The sequence below is a fragment of the Lipotes vexillifer genome, unplaced genomic scaffold, assembly GCF_000442215.2.
Source record: "Lipotes vexillifer unplaced genomic scaffold, Lipotes_vexillifer_v1.1 scaffold126, whole genome shotgun sequence".
Taxonomy (NCBI): domain Eukaryota; kingdom Metazoa; phylum Chordata; class Mammalia; order Artiodactyla; family Lipotidae; genus Lipotes; species Lipotes vexillifer.
Window position 1 is genome coordinate 563,472 of NW_006778324.1, and position 7,840 is coordinate 571,311.

Here is a 7,840-nt window from a genome sequence, read left to right on the forward strand (position 1 = left end):
AACAGGCAGGCCTGGGGATGATGGCCGGGATGGTCAGGACCCACTATTCCCCTCCCTTCCCCATACCACTGTTTCTGCGCATGGGTGGAAAACTTTCTTTGGCTCTCCGTTACCTAGCTCCAGGCTAAAGGCCAAATCCCTCAGGCTTTCCTAATACACTTCTAGCCTCCTGCCCCCACCTGCCTGCCAACCACAGAGAATTTCTCACCTTCCCCTGAGCACTCCAGGTATGTTTGCTGCCCTCGTCTCTGCCGACTTGCACCGGCCCCTCCTCATCCTAAAGTATCCTTCCCCTCTATCCACCAACATTTCTTCTTTGAAGTCTTCTCAATCTCTACGCCTGTTCCTCCAAAGCATGTTCCTTGCTCTCCTGAGCTGCCCAAACTGGTGAAAACAGGGTTGGCAGGGCCCATCTGAATTAGACAGACAGTCTCCGAATCCCCAGGTCCCCACCAGCACCCAGCCCTCACCCACCATCTTCCAGCGCACTACCCCACCCCCAGGCACCCCCAGTGCATGCCCCAGCCTCAGGCACAATCCCTGCAGGGGTGGATAAAGCAAGAATGGAGAGGGAGCTCAAAGCATCACTCACTGTTCTCATCCTTCCCAAGCCTCGCCCCATGACAGCCGCTGACCTACTCCTGGGGAAGCAGCCTTCATGAACTTTAGAATGACCTCTGCCTTCGGGTTTCGAGGTCTAGTCTCAGAAGCAGACATTAACCCAATAGGTGCCCAAAAGAAAATATAAATGCAGATTGTGAGAACACATCGGGAGGAAAAGAAATAATTAACTTCGTGCATGTAAGGTGGGAAGCACAGTCCTGAGGCCCCCCCAACACCTTATCTCCTCTCATTCTCATTCTCCCCATTTTTCAGATGAGAAAACTGAGGCTCCGAGAGGTGAAGGGTGCTGCTCAAGGACACACAGTCATGTGATTAGTGAATGGCAGAGTCTGTCTGCTCTGATGAACTTCCAGAGGATAGTGAGTTTCTTGATCCAGTGCATTTCGGGTCCTTAGCACCTCTATCCCTCAGCTCCCCTCAGGGAACACGCATAAAAGGAAGCAGAAGAAACTAGATGAAACATGGGGGAACACTTTACTCATCCAAGTGACTTTGCTCGTCTCCCATGTGTGTCCTGTAATAGAACAGATTTCTCCGGATGATGAGTCCACATGCTTGGGGCACCTGGCACTGGGGTACATGCAGGGCAGGGCTGAGAATTCCTTTCCTCTGCAGCTCTTTTCTCTCCTTCTCCCGAGAGGATCCCTTGACACAGCTCAAGAACCTCTAAGAGAATAACATCTCTCCCTCCCTCCCTCCCTCCCTCCCTCCCATGATCCCCTGGGCTCTGGCAATGACATTGGCCATGACCTCTGTTAGTAACAACTCAGCAAGCATCCTTTCCATAGAATTCCTTCACAATCTGAGATGGAGGACAAGTATGTGTGTGTGGGCCTTGGGATGGCTGTGAAAGGGAAGGAGGTCAGAGGCTGTCCCTGTGTGCCTCGAGGGTGGCATGGGGGGAATTGACAGGTGGGTGGACATGAGTGACCAAGTTAGAGCCCACTGGAACGGGTCCCTTTGAGGCCAACCAGATCTGAGCTCCAGCTCAGGTTTTCCACTTTCTGGGTGTATGATTTTGGCTCAGTCACTTCACTCTTCTGAGCCTCAGTTTTCTCGTCTGTAAAATGGAACTAAAACAGTACAGACTTCATAGGGTTGTGAGGAGGATTACTTAAATTAACAAACGTAAAATGCCTAGCGTAGGACCCAGCAAACCACGGATTCTTCCTAAGTGGCAGCACCTTCTCCTGCCATGCTCCCCTGGGGCAGACAGGTGGTGACATAAGTACTTTCTGGGGCAGTAAAGCTCTGAACAGTTCTATGCGCCGCCCCCCCCCCCACACACACACATATACACACACGCTTTTTCCTCCTACTTGGCTCCTATGTTTCCCCATCCTGGCTTTTATCCCAAGCACAAAACTGTGGGGACACTGATGGGGGTAGGAGATTAAATTTGGACATGAAATCTGGGAAGACTTCAGGGAGGAGGGAGAGTTTGTCCCAGTCCCTGAAAGAGTGACAGATTGTGAGGCGAGGGGCATTCCAGGCAAAGGAAACAGAATGGGCAAACTCCAGAGATGGAGTGACACAGGCTGATGGGGGGAGATGACAGAGAGCATGGGAACGCCCGGAGGGAGACCTATAGGGGGAGGGGCCAGGCAGTGTGAGAGGAGGGTGGAGAGGGGTGGATGGGAACCTGGGCAAGGTAGGGGAGGGGCTACCATGTGACTGGGCTTCTAGGAGGTAAGGCTATTCAGGGCAGGGGAGAGGAGGGTGCTGGTGACAGCCGTGACCTTGGAGACAAACAAGCTCCCTGCTCTCGTGGAGCTAACCATCTATACATTCAAACCTTCCTACTGAGCATCTGCCCTCTGTCTGCCCACAACTCCTTATGTCCAGCTGCACATCCACAGCCCTTCCACCCACTTTCCACTCATCCGCTTGCTTGTACACCCAACCTTCCAGAAGACAGAAACTCAAACTATGCAGGATTTTTAGAGTTCCACTCACTTGGTTAGCAGACTTGGTTATTAGGACTTTGCTGATCCTATGCTGGATCACAATTTGGAGGAAAGAAACCACATAAAAGGGCATAAGTGAGCAGGATTTGTTTCTGTACAAGTAGATCTTAGTTTTCTAACATGAGTCCAGAGGAAAGGGGGTCCTCCATTGGTTCAGACCCAGGCCTCTTCTGTCTTTGTGCTCTGTCCCACATAGAGGGCTGGCTTGTCATCTCATGGTCCCAAAGTGGCCACTCCACTTTCCAGCACAGCAGCACAGCTGTTTTTAAGGCGCTGTAGTAGAAATCCCTACAAAGGGGAGGGAGAGAGGAAAGGGATCAGAAAAAACCAAACATGTTTCTCTTTCTTAAAAATACTTCCAAACAAAGGATTAATTTCCCCTGATGAAGATGTTTATGGAGACTTTATTGTGCCCACCGCCACCGGTGTGCTGTTTTCTATCAGGCTGAGGTGAGGGGAGAGGGCCAACCGTGTAAGTGGATGAATCTGGGACTCCGCACAGGGTTGGGGACGGAAGGGGTAGGGCTGGAGGTGGGAGTTCCGGGGGAGCCACGCTCCTTCCTGTGTGGCCAGGATACCTGGGGTGAGGAAGAACACAGGTAATGAGCAGACCCTGCATATCAGGTGCGCCTCTGGGAATCGGCCATTATTACATCTGGAACTTGGAACTTGACATTATGTTTCCTCCAGAATTTCATTTCGGCCACTAGCCACCTGACAACCCCTGTGCTGCTGGAATTTCTTCCATGGTGGCCTCTCTTTCTTGTCCCCTTTCCTTAGGATGCAGACCAGGTCTCTCTTAATGGATCTTGGTCAGTAGGCTCACACACAGAGACAGCATCATTAGTCACATGATGTCACCAGGTTTAAAAACTCCTCTAGTCTGAGACGTCTAGTTGTTTGAAATGAGCCGCCTGGACGTTCCACGGGATACCTGGCCAGTATTTCTCAGGAAAGGCAAGGAAAGAATGAGTAACTGTCGCAGAGCAGAAGAGACTCGGGTGGTGCGGTAACTAAACGCAATGTGGTAACCTGGACCCTGGAGTGGATCCTGGAACAGAAAGAGGACATGAATGGAAAAACTGGTGAAATACAAATGAAATCTGGAATCTGGTCAATAGCAGCGTGCCTATGTGAGTTTCTCGGCTTTGACAAAGGTACCCTGGTCATATGAGATGTTAACACCGGGGGAAAACTTGAGTGAGGGGTCCACACGAATGCTCTGCTATCTTTGCGACTTTTCTGGAAATCTAAAGTTATTCCAAAATAAGAAGTTTATTAAAGTGAACCCATCTCCTCTTTAATCACTGCCATCTGCTTGAGGTGCTCCAGCAGCTTCACTGAAATGACAACTTGCAAGTTCAAGGTCTTTGATGAATGACTTCCAGGGAAGTTCGTAAAAATGGAACAAAGATGAGGTGTTTCTTCTGCTAAGCACACACCTGCACACCAGGCAGACAGGAGGAGCAGAGCAGGGGTCCACTCTGCCACCCTCTCCTCCAGAGCCTACTTGCAGCCCCTGCACCCCTACACCTTCCAGCTGATGACTGAGCCCAGAAGCTCTGTGTCTAACCCGACATACTTCTGCACTCGGCTGGCAGTGCCTCAGTGCTTTCTGTTCCTCAGCCCCAGCTCGTTGCTGCCTCTGTGCAGATAGGAGGGGTGGCGGGGTCCGGCAGTTCTCAACTGAATCCCACAAATTCTTTGCCTGTACCTGCCACATCAGACCCCACACCAGAGCCAGTTAGAGTTGAATCATCCTTGCGGTCACTTCCTGAGTATATACCGTGTGCCAGGAACTCTGCACTGAAAGGAAGACCCTTTCCGCATTTTGCAGATTAAAAAAACTACATCTGGGGAAAAGGATTTAATTTGCCCAACTAGAGAAGCAGAACTGACCTCAAAGCACCCTCATTTCGATCCCCTGCCTCTCTTAAAGAAAGGCCCTTGAATATCAGTTAGACAACCTGCCCATTTTACAGCAAAGGCAAACCAGGACACAGAAAGGTAGATTTTGCATGAGGCCACACAGCCTATTCTGGTCTAGTCAGAAAGGAAAGTCAGCCTTCCTCCTCGTACTACTCCCAGTCTCTCTCCGCTACCTCTGAATTCCTGAAACTTTCAGGGCACCTCTGGTCCATGCCTAGGAAGTCCAGATGCTCCCAGACCAGACCAGTTCTCCCTCCCAGGAAGGTACAGATTCCCGCCTTCCCCCCACCCCCACGCCCGGTCTGGTATCTGCAGGCGCAGCTCAGCAGGGGGTACAATTACCATCTGTGTGGCTGGAGTCTTCACAAAGGCATATTTAAGTCTCTGCAGTACTCTTGGGAGAGAACAACTAAATACGCAGCACAGCAAAGTGTTGTAGCCAGCTGCAGGTCTGAGTGCACGGAGGGGGCACCAGTAAGTCACAGCACAACTACACGGGAAGAAAGCAAAGAAAGAAAGAAGAAACTGCGTCCCCTTCTTTTCAGATGTTGCCAGAGGTTCTCTCGCTCTCTGAACGACGCTTGCTCCAATGATGCAGGGTTCCACCAGGAGTGAAAGGCAACCTCCACAGGCTACTCTGGGACAGTCAAGTCCGTGTCACCCTGCCAGGGTATTGATGGAGCAGAAGCCAAGAGCTAGGTAGTCAAAGGAGGAGGATGCTTGGATGCAGGCGCTCGCGGGTATGGGAGGGGCACCTGCTTCCGTTTCCCACCACAGGCCCCTGGCAGGGGGATGCGGTTCCATGAGCCCTCCACACTCTCCCTCCTGGTCTCCCTGATGGTCAGTAGAACCCGCTGGGCCATTGTAAGATGGCCAGACACAAACACGGATCTGTCTGTGGACCCGAGCTGGAGGAAGCAGTCTGTGAGTTCTTGGGAAGACACATGGTGACCATTGGGAAACTGCTGGAGTTCATTAAAAATATGTCATGCTAGGCACATTGCATTTTTTTTTTTAAAAAACAATTAATTATTTATTTAATAAATATTTAGTGGGCATGCCAATGTGCCCAGAATAAGCTAGGCACAGAGGAAACAGCTCTGAATGAGATAGAAACTCGCGTGGCTTTGTGGGGGCTGAGAGGGGGCTGGGAAGAGAAGACAGAAAATAAACAAATAAATCCACAAGGTGAGGATGGCACAGTATGCTGTATGCAGCCTGGGAAGTGGACAGAGAGGTGGGTGCTTCAGCTGGGACGTCTGGGCAGGCCTCCGGGGAGGCGACATTTGGAGGACAAGAAATCACCACAAGCCTGTGGATCGAGAGAGCATTGCACAGGTGGTATTTCTGGATTGTAGCAAAGCCTTGGGAGAAAGCTCTTCGTATCATGTTTACTAAAAGGCGTTACTTGTGTACCCTGCGGCAGACAGTGTGCTATGAACTCACCAGGCATTTTATCTGATTGTCACAAAAGCCCAAGAATGGGTGTATTTTCTCTAATTTGCAGATAAAGATGGTGAAGGCACACACCACTTATTGTGAGTTTTAAGTGAGACCACGGGCTCACTTAAAGAGTTTAGGGCCAGCTTCACCAGCGCAAGAACTGTGCAGGGCATGGGGCCCGTGCTCAGAAGGGTTCCGCACTGGGTTTAATGTTCTGTTCTTGTTTCTTGAAGTTCTTATTCATTCTTGATCAAAGGGCCCACATTTTCATTTTGCATTGGGTCCCATAAATTATGTAGCTGGTCCTGGAGAGGACTGCAAAAATCAAAAATGTACAGTGGGTTATTGTTGATGGTAATAATAGCCACACACCCATTCACACTCTGAAAGGGACGTGCATGGGGGCTTTTCTGCAAGCCAGTAACACCCCGCACTCCCTGTGCCCTCTCCCAGTTCCCCCAAGGACTCCGGAGCTCTGGAGTCCCAGGGAGGGGTGCTGATTCTGCTAATTCCGGCACTTGGCCTGACAAACTTAAGCGCGTCCCTTTCCCTTCTGGGTGCCCCTTGACTGACCTACATAAAGCGGGGCTCCAACTGGTCTCCAGGCTAATCCTCTCCCGGCCCGCCCTCCACCTGTTGAAAATGGGCTCCTCTGAGCCTTGCCAAGCTGCGCTGCCCCTAGCGGGAGTCGGAGGCATGAAACTCCCTTTCGGGAAGACCGGTTTCGAGCCATGCCATCGCATCCTGCTCTCGCAGCCTCTGCTGGTCCACAGCCTCCGGAGCATCTCCGCAGCCAGCCCTGGGTGAGGACAGGGGCCACTGATGCACCTGGCAGGGCAGGGGTAGCACTGTGGCTTGGGGGCTTCCGGGGAGCAGGGGTGGGGCGTGGAGGGGAAATCCTCAAGGTTGGATCCAGCCCTTATTTTAAGAAGGGGATTGTGTACAGCAGTGTGGCTGTATACCTCTGTGTCTGTATCAGCGCCTGTCCGCCTCAGTGTGTGTCTGTGTGTATGCCTGCAAGCCAATGCCCAGTATGACTCTCTGTACAACAGTGTGTCTGTCAGTGGACTCCGGTGCGTGAGCGGCTATACCTAGGTGTGGATTTGTCACCATAGGTCTGTGTGGGGCAGTGTAGTAGCTGGCGGTAGAGTCCTGAGTGTGTAGGCATAGGAGATAGTGTCAGTGTATTTGTCTGTGGGGTAGTGATTCTGTGGGTGACTGTCTCAGACAGCGGTGTGTGTGTGCGTTTGTGTGTGCATGCATAAGGATGTGGGTGTCAGTGTCTAGCTCTGCATGGGACAGTGATCCGAGGTGTGTCTGCTTCTGTGAGTTGGTATCAGAGCGCTACAAACTGGGTGGCTGGAGGTACAGGTGTGCCTGTCACAGTGCCCCAGCAAGACAGAGCCCAGTGTGTGTGTGTGTGTGTGTGTGTGTGTGTGTGTGTGTGCGTGTATGTGAGTGTAGGTGTCAGGGTGTCTGTGAAGCAGTGATTCAGTGTGTTTGAATCAGGGTGCGTGTGTCCCCGAGGGTTTGAGCGAGTGTGGCGGCGTGCTCCCCTGACAGTACCCTGTGTGCTTGTGTAGACGCGTGTTGGTGTGAGCGCCAATGCATTCACCCGGTGTGTGTATTTTACGGAGAGCGAGTCTGTGTGTGTGTGTGTGTGTGTGTGTGTGTGTGTGTGTGTGTGTGTGTAGGAGTGAGTGTCAGCGTCTCTGCTCCCCAGCAGCGCGAGTGGCAGCGCCAGGTGGGCTGGTCCCCAGGACCTGGGCTGGGGGTGGGCGCCGCCCCGCCCCGCCAGCCGCGACCCCTCCCACGTGCGGCGGGCTGAGGGCGGCGGTAGGACGGCCGCCTCTAGGACCCGGCGGCGGCCCGCCCCC

General features: G+C 52.3%; 1 protein-coding gene across 1 annotated transcript in view; it reads left to right on the plus strand.

The window, feature by feature from the left end:
- Window positions 1-6,706: 6,706 nt before the first annotated feature.
- The window catches only part of WSCD1 (WSC domain sialate O sulfotransferase 1), a 43,580-nt gene continuing 42,446 nt past the window's right edge, over window positions 6,707-7,840 (plus strand). Inside the window, exon 1 of the mRNA XM_007451590.1 lies at window positions 6,707-6,766. The gene's annotated coding sequence lies outside the window, so the exon portion shown is untranslated. The remainder of the gene's footprint in view (window positions 6,767-7,840) is intronic.